The sequence below is a fragment of the Epinephelus fuscoguttatus genome, linkage group LG5 (assembly GCF_011397635.1).
Source record: "Epinephelus fuscoguttatus linkage group LG5, E.fuscoguttatus.final_Chr_v1".
NCBI lineage: Eukaryota > Metazoa > Chordata > Actinopteri > Perciformes > Serranidae > Epinephelus > Epinephelus fuscoguttatus.
This window is the reverse complement of record NC_064756.1, coordinates 46,694,100-46,706,920: the sequence shown is the minus strand read 5'-3', so window position 1 is coordinate 46,706,920 and position 12,821 is coordinate 46,694,100. Positions and strand designations below refer to the sequence as shown.

The window sequence follows — 12,821 nt, the reverse complement described above, 5'->3', positions numbered from 1 at the left end:
TGTGGCTGCACTGGTCAGGAGTTGTGCGCATACTCAATCCAGGCTAAGTGGGTGCTCCAGGCAGCAGGGTTTGAAGCAGCAACACAGCGTAGTGCCGACTCCAGATCTTGATTAGCTCTCTCAGTCTGGCCATTTGTTTGAGGATGAAACCCAGAGGAGAGGCTAACTGATGCACCAAGGGCTTGACAGAAGGCTTTCCAAGCTTGAGAGACAAACTGAGGGCCTCGATCAGATACAATATCTACTGGGATTCCATGGAGACGAAAAACATGATTAATCATAAGGTCGGCAGTTTCTTTGGCTGAAGGAAGTTTAGACAAAGCAACAAAATGAACTGCCTTGGAAAAACGGTCAACTATGGTTAGTATAGTAGTGTTACCATTGGAAGGGGGTAGGCCGGTGACGAAATCCAAGGCGATGTGTGCCCAAGGGCGACTGGGAACAGGTAGAGGATGGAGCAGGCCAGCAGGGGGGCGGTGAGAAGACTTTCCTCGGGCACAAACTGTGCAGGCAGTGACAAAGGCACGGGTGTCTGAGTCCATGGTGGGCCACCAGAAATATCTCTTGAGCAGCGTGAGTGTACGATTAATCCCTGGATGGCAGGAGAACCGTGAAGCATGCACCCACTGCAGGACCTGGGAACGAACAGAATCTGGGACAAACAGACAGTTAGGGGGACCAGTTCCTGGATCTGGCTCATCCTTCTGAGCCTCTCTCACAGCTGACTCAATCTCCCAAGTTATAGCAGCAACAACACATTCAGCTGGGAGAATTGTGTCTGGACAGCAGGTTGCGTCTTCCACCATGTGCTGACGTGAGAGGGAATCTGGCTTCACATTACTGGAGCCAGGGCGGTAAGTAAGAGTGAAATTGAACCTGCAGAAAAACAGTGCCCAGCAAGCTTGGCGGGAGTTCAGTCGCTTAGCGGATTGAAGGTAGGAAAGATTTTTATGGTCAGTCCACACCACAAAAGGTTGTTCAGCCCCCTCCAGCCAGTGTCTCCATTCTTCAAGGGCAAGTTTAACAGCCAGAAGTTACCAACATCATAATTGCGCTCAGCTGGAGACAGACGTCGAGAAAAGTAGGCACAGGGATGGAGCTTCTGATCTGGTTCAAGGCGCTGAGACAAGACTGCCCCCACTCCTGTGTCAGATGCATCCACCTCTACAACGAACTGCCGGGATGGGTCTGGCTGCATCAGGACAGGCGCAGAGGTGAAGAGATTCTTCAACTTCTTGAAGGCAACCTCTGCCTCAGGAGTCCAGGAGAATGGAACTGAAGAGGAGGTTAGGCTAGTAAGTGGTGCAACAACACGGCTGAAATCCCTAATGAACCTCCTGTAGAAATTTGCGAAGCCAAGGAATCTCTGAAGCTGTTTTCTGGTGGTGGGTTGTGGCCATTCAGCAACTGCTCTGACCTTTTCTGGATCCGTCTTCACCTGCCCGCTCTCAATAATGTACCCAAGGAAACTCACAGAGCTGGAGTGGAATTCACATTTCTCTGCTTTGACAAACAGTTTATTCTCCATAAGTCGCTGCAGAACCTGACGGACATGGAAGATGTGTTCTGACTGGGTCTTGGAAAATCAAAATGTCATCAAGATAGACAAAAACAAAGCGATTTAGAAAATCTCTCAACACATCATTCACCAAAGCCTGGAAGACAGCAGGTGCGTTTGTCAGGCCAAATGGCATCACCAAATATTCAAAATGGCCCAGTGGAGTATTGAAGGCCGTCTTCCATTCATCTCCTTCTCGTATGCGAACCAGGTGATATGCGTTCCGTAGATCCAGCTTTGTGAATATGGTGGCACCTTGAGAGGTTCAAAAGCAGAAGTGAGTAATGGCAGGGGATACTTGTTCTTCACTGTGATATTGTTCAAACCTCGGAAGTCAATGCAGGGGCGTAAGGTCTTATCCTTCTTATCCACAAAGAAGAAACCAGCACCGAGAGGAGGAGGAAGGGCGGATTTTGCCAGCTGCCAGAGATTCCTTGATATACTTCTCCATGGCCTCTCTTTCGGGTTGAGACAGGTTATACAAGCGGCTGGATGGCAAAGGAGCACCAGGAGGAGATCAATGGCACAGTCGTAAGGTCTGTGGGGAGGCAGAGAAAGAGCACGATCTTTACTGAAAACCTCACCAAGGTCATGGTAATCAGCAGGTACGGAAGACAAATCTGGAGGCTCAGGACTGGGTAATACCACAGCACCCTCTGTGGGAGGCAAAGCAGACTGCAAACATGATGAATAGCAAAATGAACTCCAACTCACAATCCTCCCGGCAGACCAATCAATGTGGGGGTTATGACATTTTAACCATGGGTGTCCCAGCAGCAATGGTGTTTTGGGAGCAGAAATAATGTTGAACCTGATTGTTTCCCTGTGATTTCCTGAGAGTACCAAGGTGATGGGTTCCGTTTGTTGGGTGACATGAGCCAGCAATCTTCCATCCAGGGCATTGGCAGTGAGGGGTCTTTCCAGAGGTTCCAGGGCTATTCCAGACTGAATGGCTACTTCATAATCCAGAAAGTTCTCTTCCGCACCAGAATCTACTAAGGCGAAAAGAGGCAAGTTTAGTTGGTTGCAACAGATTGTGGCTTGTATTTGTAATCGTGGCTTGGATGGGGAGGAAGATCTTGTCTGGCCCACCAGTACCCCACTTCTACTGATGAGCCCTGTCTTTTGGCCGAATAGGGCATGTTGCCAGAAAGTGTCCCGTTTGGCCACAATAAATGCACTCACCAGCCCTGATTCTCCGAAGACGCTCCTCAGGCGTTATATGGGCACGCCCCAACTGCATAGGCTCCTCCTCGGGAGGTGAAACAGTGGCTCTAACAAAGGAACTCACAGAAGGCTGGATTCTTGTAGGTGTTGAGGGCAGGGGACGAGAAGCAGATGGCTGCTGAGAACGTCCGAATCTTTCTGCACGACGTTCACGTAGACGGTTGTCAATCCTAATGGCAAGAGAAACCAAAGAACACAAGTCAGCAGGTTCATCACGGGTTGCCAATTCATCCTTCATTTGCTCACTTAATCCTTTAATAAATACTCCTCGCAGAGCTTCCTCATTCCACTTGGCATCAGCAGAATAGGTCCAAAAATCAACAGAATAATCAGCCACACTCCTGTTACCCTGCCGAAGATTCAACAGGCGGTTAGATGCATTGCCTTGATAGTCAGGATGATCAAACACAGCTTTCATCTTGTGAACAAAATCCTCATAAGACCAGGTTCCCACAGATTGACTTGAATAAATTGCCTCCGCCCAAGCCAAAGCTCTTCCTCTTAATAATCCCAGTAAATATTGTACCTTAGATTGGTCCGAAGTAAATGCTTGAGGCCGTTGCTGGAAAACCATGGCACATTGCAGGAGGAATCCTCGGCATTTGTCCATTTGTCCGGAGAAGGGCTCTGGGTCGGTGGCATAGGAATCCCGAGGTGGAGGTGGCATAGGAGCAGGTGGAACGGACTGAGGAGGTTGAGCTGGGGACACTGAAGGAGTGAGCAGAGACGTGAGTAGAGACACTTGGTGTGTTAATTCAGATATTTGATTTACCATGCTTTGGCTGCTTTCGGAGAGTGCTTGGAGATGTTGCTGATGTTGTCCTAATAACTGACCATGACTGGAGACGGCTTTCTGTAAACTTACAGTTTCAGGGTCTGTGTCTGCTGGGTCCATGCTGGCCAGATCGTTCTGTTAAGGCAGTTCAATATTAGGACCCAAAAGCAGACACCACCAGAAGACTGAACAGTTTAGACAGTTTATTCTTTTTGGGAAAAAAAAAGGAAAGTTGGTTGAAGGCTTGGCTGGAGTGGACAGGTTGGGTTCGGCGGAGCAGGGCAGGTGGTGAAGTTGAAGGAGGAGAAACCAAATTGGCTGCTGAAGACAGAATTGAGGCAGGTCGAGTCTTGTATAGTGGTGGAGCTGGCGTGGAGGATCTGAGGCACAGAGAAAAAACAGGTAAACTGGTTGTCCAGGAAAAAACACCAAAAATACAAATGATCCAAATAGTCTTAGGAAAGGAAGTCTAGACGTCTGTACCGCAACGGAGACTGAACGATCTGGCGGAGTCTGGAGGTCTGAACCAGGGTTATATACACTGCAGGGCTTGATTGGAGATTAGGTGCAGGTGAGGAGAACCAGCAGCTGCAGGAGATCAGATGGGCAGGCAGGAGGAGGGAACCCAGAGTCCACGCCCAGCAACACAGACAGACTGAGACAAACATGACACAATAGGGAGGGGAAAACAGGAAAACACAAGGAAAGGGAGAAGCTACGCCCAAACTCTAACATAACCATGCTTTTAGTCCTCTGTTAAAAGCATTTGTATCAGTCTCCAATTTCAGGTGAGTGGGTAGAGTGTTCCATAGGTTAACGCCTTTTACTGAGAAGGCAGATTGTCCAAATGATGTTGTACACCTGGGAACAATGCAGTCACCATTGTAGGAGGCTCGTGTGTTCATTTGACTTGAGCTCAAACGTCTTTTTATCAGTGCAGAAAACAGGGGTGATACATAGTTATAAAGACATTTAAAAACCAGTCTGATATTTATGTAAATTATGAGATTTTCAAATGCAAGAAGGTTGTGTTTTCTCAGGATGCCACAGTGGTGCCATCTCATGGGGAGCGTTAGCAGTTAGCACTAGTCGGCTACCATGCTAACGTTCCTACTCTCCTGCGTGCCCGTGAGCCCGCCAGGGTCACGGAGAATAGTTAGCGCTAGCTCCTGGAGTTAGCACTAGTCGGCTGCCACCGGCTATTGGAATAACCTACAGCTATGGAGCAATTCTACCAGCTCTTCTAGTCACTGAGCCTCCCTCCATCTCAGTAAGTATATTACATTTATTACAGGTACCATCATGCCATCTGCCATTGCTCTCTGGCTGTAGCCTTTTATAGGAAGGGAGGGCCAAGGGCTCCGAGAGGAGGCAGGAGGCGGCGATTCACATGAACGTACATGAACATGCAGCCGGACCGGCTTGTAAACAAGGGGCTGGAGATCAACACAGAGAGAAGGTGTGTGAGGTCATGCTATACTCCAGATGAAATTACACGTCTAGTTCTTCACATAGCTATTTTTTAATTCCTTCAATCTAGAAATGATGAATTTCACTTACTGCCCCTTTAACTATTTACAGTAAACAAAATTTTGACCACCGGTGCCTTAACTTTTACATGCCACTGTACAGTCGACCGAGGCTGTTATTTCATGAGCCAGTTCTGTGGTTTGTCTTAAATTTTTGGTGTCAAAAGGAAAACCACTTATGATTGTGCTCTGAAATAAGTCCTTATGAAGCCCCAGGAAAAATGTTTGAATGTTTTTTTTTCCCGTCCTAAGCACTTATTCAGTAACCTGGAATTTCTGAGCAAATTTAAAATCAGCGGGCGGCACGGTGGTGTGGTGGTTAGCACTCTCGCCTCACAGCAAGAGGGTTGCCGGTTCGATCCCGGGCGTGGGAGCCCTTCTGTGCGGAGTTTGCATGTTCTCCCCGTGTCAGCGTGGGTTCTCTCCGGGCGCTCCGGCTTCCTCCCACAGTCCAAAGACATGCAGATTGGGGACTAGGTTAATTGGTGACTCTAAATTGTCCGTAGGTGTGAATGTGAGCGTGAATGGTTGTCTGTCTCTATGTGTCAGCCCTGCGATAGTCTGGCTGCCTCTCGCCCAATGTAGCTGGGATAGGCTCCAGCCCCCCCGCGACCCTCAAGAGGATGAAGCGGTTAGAAGATGAATGAATGAAAATCAGCTACTAAAATCAACTACTCAACTACTGGGCCCTATGAAGACTGGGGACCCAAAAACAGCAGCCACTCTTACAGTGAGATGCAGTTCTGTTCAGTAATTTTGGTCAAGATACATCACTTCTCTGATTATTGTCATTCATTGTAAATCATGAATGAAGGCATGGGACCGAACATTATTTGAATGTACCTAAAAGTCCTTCAGATGATGGCAGAGCAAGGCTACAGCTGACTGACTGCAGGAAGGCACACTATCTCACTATGTCTCTGTCATTCCCACAGGCTGCCAGGAAGCGATGGAATTTCCACGGTAAGTACAGCATTGGATACACTGTCTTTTTCTAATACCTCCTAAAAACAGAACTCTGCTGCTTTTTAAAGGACCACACCTGTGTTTAGACACCCCCTACAAAACCTTTGTACCTGACATTAATGCCAGTTATCATATCAAAGTACTATTATTGGTTGGTTCTGTTCAAATAAACAAGTCAGTAACACATTTTGTTATGTCTCTATGCAGAAAGTTTGATTTGTCCAGGTTTGGAGATATCTGTTTCTGTTTCAATCCCTAAACAATAGAGGTAACTAGAATTATATCTGTGCTGCTCGCAGAATTGAAACATGATGTGAACAGAATTCAACATAAACCAAGAACATTGCATTAATGTTTTCTTATTTTTCTATTATATTTGTTCTTGCACAAAGCAATAAGAGGAAAATTAGAAAATCCTATGTGGGATTCATGAAACGTGCCCACCTGAGTATGTTGATGAACTGCGTTTAATTCTAAAATGGATGGGCATGCCAGGCTATTTGCAATTAACATTGGGAAACTCCCTGATAAACCCATACAAGGGCAGCCTTACGGGCAGACTTGCATGCTGTGTGCAAACCATAAAGCAACAAGTCACTGACATTGGAATGGACAGGAATGGTTAAACTCAAACAAAAGAAGAAGAGAAGTACGCACCAGTTTGTGGGTATAGACCACTTCCTTGGTGTCATAATTGGGGGCCCCGTACATACCAAGAATGGAGCGTGGATTGGCAGCTGGAGAGGTGCCAGCTTGCCTCCTGGGCACTGCCAAGGTGCACGTGAGCAAGGCACCGAACCCCCAACTGCTCACCCTGACATCCCTGCATGTAATGCATGTATAGGTCCTGTTGGTCCAAGAACTTTTTGTCCAAACCTAAACAGCCCTTGACCAAAGCAATGTCACACCGAAAAACAGTGAGACAAGAATATCTTAAAGCCACACCTGAGAGATCTCAGTTCATCCTTGACTTCAAGTGAATATTTGTGCCAAATTTTAAGACATTTGTGCAAGCAAGATATTAGGTTCACAAGAATGAGAGAATGATTTGGAGGACACCATGTCATAGACCCTGCCAAAGGACTGTTCCAATGTCAAGGATCTTCCGAGTTTCACAAAGGACTGAATCTTTCTTTCAGAGATATTCGAAGGATGCATTTGTGGATCCTCCACGGGCATAAACTCCCCACAATGCTTTGCACACAATTGGCTGGAAGTGAGGGGCCTCTTCAATGACACCTGCCCCAGCGGAGCTCGGCAGGATTTAGATAAATATGTAATTTATTTGGATTAAGGTCTCCAGGAGATTTTATCATACAAGCGTGACAAAAAATATTGACAGAAACGTCATAATATACACTTTCCAATGCATCCACTGACACATAATGAGATTTTTTGAAATAACGTGATTTAGATAAAACATAAACGTTGTTAAATGAATCATTCACAGCATAGTGTCCCCCCACCCCCACCACACTATTCACATGATAACGACATGATAATTGCTTTCATTCTGTCAGTTTCAATAGGTGTATTTTTCGGGGAAATGGTGGTGAGGACGGCCACAGTAAAGACATTAGAATATCCTGCAGGTCAGCATCACTCATTTGTTTTGCGGTGAACTTATTTCAGAGGATTACACGGTGGTATCATGTACAGGCAGCGGCCAGCTGTTTCAGAGTAGTGGAGCTCATCAGATCAGATCCGCTATTCATATTATTGTAGGGCAGTGTGTGGTGACACACACACAAAATATGTATCACTTCGAAATGACAGAATGATTCTGTGTCTGAGTCTGTGTATATACTGATAATTTAGAACTATTTTAACTGTTGTCTTTACTTCATTACTTGACTTACTCTTAAGTATGATCCAGAAATATATTCTCTCTAAACGTCATGTGATTCTCACAATACTGATACATTTGTTTAAAATTGTATAACAACATTAGAGAGTGCCAAAATGATCACTGTACCCTGAAACCCCCTCAGTCTACTGAGGATTAATGAAGTACACCTGGAGACACTCATTAGCCTGCTCCAATGTGTGTTCACTGAATGCTAAGATGGACTCTTGCCTTGCCTCTGCAGGATCCTTCCGTCCTCCCAGGGAAGGATCTTTGACTTTGAGAAACACCCAAACTCACAGTGACCTGACCTTTGACCCATGACCACCAAAATCTAATCAGTTCATACTTGAGTCCAAAGCTGAATCCAAATGTCCAGACTTCACAGCACTTGCAAACATGTTGACTCTGCAGGCGTGTTCCTGAGAAGTCCGGGAGTGCTTAGGGCTGCCCAAATTCACAGTTCGACCTGTCCACAAGGTGCCTGAAGCGAACTTTCTACAGACTTCCAGAGAGTCTGCCTGGGGTGCAGACTTTAGCAGTCTTTGCTGATTTACTTACTTTTACTGACAATTCATTGCAATACCAATATGACGTGGTAGTTTTTTGGGTTTTTTAAAATAGCCGACTAAAAAGTCTGAACTTGTATATGTAAAATAGTTATGCTTGCCTATTAAAACAATACTTGATTCGTGTAGGCCAGAAATAATTTTCAACAACATTGTGATACAGAAATATATAGAATTATAGGCTGTAGGGGGTAATCAAAATGCATTGTATTATTGCTGCCTACCTATAGGTTGTGTATGCTAGGAGAGTGGGCAAAGTAATATTAGTTCTATGTAACAAATAGGCCTACCCCATTTAGTTACTCATAGTTTGGTCATTATTAACAAACATCTCTGTATGTGAATGTCTGCAGTCTGTATGTAGTACAGAAATTTGTTTTGCTCACTCACAAAACAACCCTACACATGAGATTTATATCTTATTTGCAGGGACAGATGAGCAGACAGAATATGACAGTAGTCACAGTGATTGTAACTTAGGTGATGACATTGAACTTGTCACAGTATGTATGACTGAAGTCCACAAGGGCTCAGTCTGCAAGTCCAGAGGATGGACATTTGGATTCAGGACAAATACCAAGTGCCAAATTTGAAGAAATTCCCTTGAGATGTTCTTGAGATATTGTGTTCACAAGGTTTCTTCTTCTTCTAGCGTATGTCCTTAGACCTTCAGCTCTGCTGAGGCAAGCCAGTCCAGTGTTTCATCATCCAAGTCAATTAGACCACAATCGCCATTTGGTGACCAATGCTGGGGGCAGTTGGTTATTATGTGTTCCAAAGCTTGTACTGCATTCGCAGTGGGCACTGTCTACAAGACCCCATTTTTACATTGCTGCCCCAAAGTATCCAACTTCTGTCCTCAGGTGATTGAGGATTGACCATTGGTTTCAGGGCAGGTGCTGGCTGGGAACATCTGTGGGGTCTTCAATGTAGTGGTGGAGCCTTGATGGTTCTGCTGGCTTCCACTGGTCCTTCCATCTTGCCTTGACCCAGGCAGCCTTGGAGGTATCAGATTGTGTTGTATGGTGCAGTTCTTGTGGCAAAGGGATGCCAAGAATTGAGATGCAAGCAATGTGGTGTCTCCATAGCGATCTTATGGAGGAGGTGGGATTTGCTCGTCTGTGCCTTTCGAGCAAGGGCTAGCGTGGCTGCTTCTCATCTGACCTCTGCTGGAGTGATACCAGCGGGGACAGGCAGTTGATTTGTTGGGATGGCTCGTAGACATCTGCAGACAGTCTGTAGGGCAGCACTGAGTGTGGTGTCCAGCTTCTTGACATGGGGGCTACAGCACCAGACTGGAGCACAGTACTTGGCAGCTGAAAACACCAAGGCCTCGACTGAAATACACAGTGTCTTCGTTGTGGTACCAGAGAGACAGTGTATCAGTGTGACAGGGGCAGTTGTACTTGCCTTGATGCTGACCAGGTGTTGTTTAAATGACAGTGTTAAATGTCACAGTGTTACTTAAATTAATGTTGTTGTAGGCTACTGTCATTACTGTCTGTCCTGCATCTCTCTCTGTCTCTCTGTCTCTGTCTCTCTTTATGTATAATTTTGTGACATGGAACACTGTAAATTTATGATGTTGATCTGTTCTATACGACATCCATTGCACGTCTGTCCGTCCTGGAAGAGGGATCCCTCCTCAGTTGCTCTTCCTGAGGTTTCTACCATTTTCTTTTCCCTGTTAAAGGTTTTTTTGGGGGGAAGTTTTTCCTTATCAGCACTGAGGGTCTAAAGGACAGAGGGATGTCGTATGCTGTAAAGCCCTTTGAGGCAAATTGTGATTTGTAATATTGGGCTTTATAAATAAGATTGATTGATTGATTGATTGATTGATTGATTGATTGATTGATTGATTGAGCATAGGTGCCAGCACTGAGCCCTGCGGGACACCTTTGTTGAGCTTTCTCACCCTGCTGCTTCGGCCGTTGCTGACGAATAGCCGAAAGCTGCGGTTGCTCAGCATCTCCATTATGAATCTCACCATGTGCTTGTCTGGGATGGTCTCCAGAAGCTTCATGTGTAGGCCATGTAGCCAGACAGTGTTAAATACAGCTGTGAGGTTCAGGAATATGGCACAAGCATTCTCTCTGGGGGGAAACAGCGCCAGCATTCTCTGCTGGGGGAGATGAAAACAGCCTCTAAGTGGCCTCTTCCTCAAGTAGCTAAAGAATAGTTGCAAGGTTGCATGCTCCTTAACAAATGTCTTCACACATTCACACATTCACATTCACAGACCGCAGTGCCAGCACTTCTCCAGCTCAAAATATAAGGCCTCACCATTGCCAAGAAGAACATCCTTGAGCAAACAGCCAGCAAAAACAATGTCACCATGATCCTATTGCAGGAGACCCACAGAGAAAATGAGAACATTTTCAAGGTCCCAGGGTTTACCTTGGTTGGTCACATTGCCAATAAACATCATGGCATTGCCACATTTGTTTGCAAAGATATGGCCTGGTCAGTTGTAGGGAAATCCCCAGAGGGCAAAAAGGTAGAATGGATCACAACGAAAGTGCACTTGCTTTTTGAGAGATAGAATTATTTGGTGGAAATTTCAAAGAACGTACTTGTTAATTATTATCTACTTACCATGCGAAGCAGACGTTGGAATAAAGTACTTGCACCATTGTGCCTATCAAATAACTTAATATTACTTTCCTAGTAATTTATTTGAAACTGTCTATTTATTACCTGCTCATTCATTAAATAATGTTCCAATGCCTTTCTATACATTCTGGGGGTAATTATAAACTGTAAAATGAAGCCTCACCCATTTTTCTTTGGTTTCTTCTGTTTTCATGAAGTAAATTGCTTTTTCATCATCATTAATATTTCACAGCACAAAATCTGAACACAGGAGGGGAAGTAGGGAAAAGGGTAAAACACTAAGTTCACAGCCAGTGCTGTGACAGCCCCTGTATCAAATCCAGGTCCAAGATGAGACTACAGGGGAGCCAGGAATGTTCCTTGGGTCTGTATCCCTCCCAGTCCACCAGGTATTGGAACCCACAGACGAGGCAACATACATCCAGATTCAGGATGGCAGGTGAGGGAGAACTTAAATCTCCTGAGAAAGAGGGCTGGAGTTCAGCCCCTGGGCTGAATGTAGATATATGTTTTTGTGGTCAGTACAGACAATGAATGGTTGCTCTGTGGGGCCATGCAAGGTGTGAATGTCCATCACTGAGCATTCACGCCCTGCATGGAAGGATGTGAAATCTATGATGGGGATGCAGTCCAAAAATTGCTCCATTTCCCTTAATGGCAAGTCTGTCTTTGTACTTTTAAATGAGTTAAATACTTCTTATAATCATTTTAATGTCCAAAATTTTAATGAAGAGCTGTCAGTCTGTCAAATGTTGCTCCTGTTCCTGCGTAGAACTGTGTTCATGTAGATAAGAGCAAAGTTCTGAAAGTCTTTAAGAGCATACAAGAAAGGAAAAGTCCTGGCCATGATGGCATTTCAGGCTGTATTCGTTGTCAGATACACTGTGTTTTATTTTCAACTTGTCACTTCACCTTCATAGGGTTCCTTGTCTTTGGAAGGATTCCATTATTGTACCTGTGCCAAAAAACAACTCTCTGAAGTCACTAAATTACAACAGGCCTGGGGCGCTCACCTCCCCGGTTATGTACTTTTGAACACAGTGCAGGCAAATTTGGACCTGCTCCAGTTTGCTTACAGGCGGGGTGCTGAGGATTGCTACATTACTTAACATGGTTTTATCACATCTGCAGGGTGCTAAAATGTTTGTAAGATTACTTTTTATTGACTTTTCCTCTGCTTTCAACTGTATCCAGCCAGGCTTGACAGCACTCACCATGGTGATCCTGGCCTGATATGGTAAATATGTATTTATATGCATTTGTATAGCGCCTTTCTAGTCATCCGACCACTCAAAACACTTTTTACACTACGAGTCACATTCACCCATTCACACACACTGGTGGCTGAGGCTACCGTACAAGGTGCCACATGCTACTCAGTTTCAACACTCTCACACACCGATGGAACAGCCATCGGGAGCAATTTGTGGTTCAGTATCTTGCTCAAGGATACTTCGACATGCAGACTGGAGGAGCTGGGGATCGAACCACTGAACTAAAAGCTGATCTTCAAGCTTCAGGTGGATGCTGTGTTTAAAAAATATCATCAGCGCATGCATTCTTACATGCATACTCCGACGTTTTAATGTTGACTGCACTTTCATAAGGATGTTTTATTCCTGTTTTAGTAAAACAGTTCTCACCTTGTCTTTTTTTCTGCTGGGGCACTTAACTTAAAGCACAGAAACAGGTTGCTGAGCACTGGAAAGGTTTGTATCACAATTGCAGGCACAACCTT

General features: G+C 45.2%; 1 pseudogene; it reads left to right on the top strand.

Moving 5' to 3' along the window:
• Positions 1-12,821, top strand: part of LOC125889092 (Na(+)/H(+) exchange regulatory cofactor NHE-RF3-like) — a 268,747-nt pseudogene that overhangs the window by 18,365 nt on the left and 237,561 nt on the right.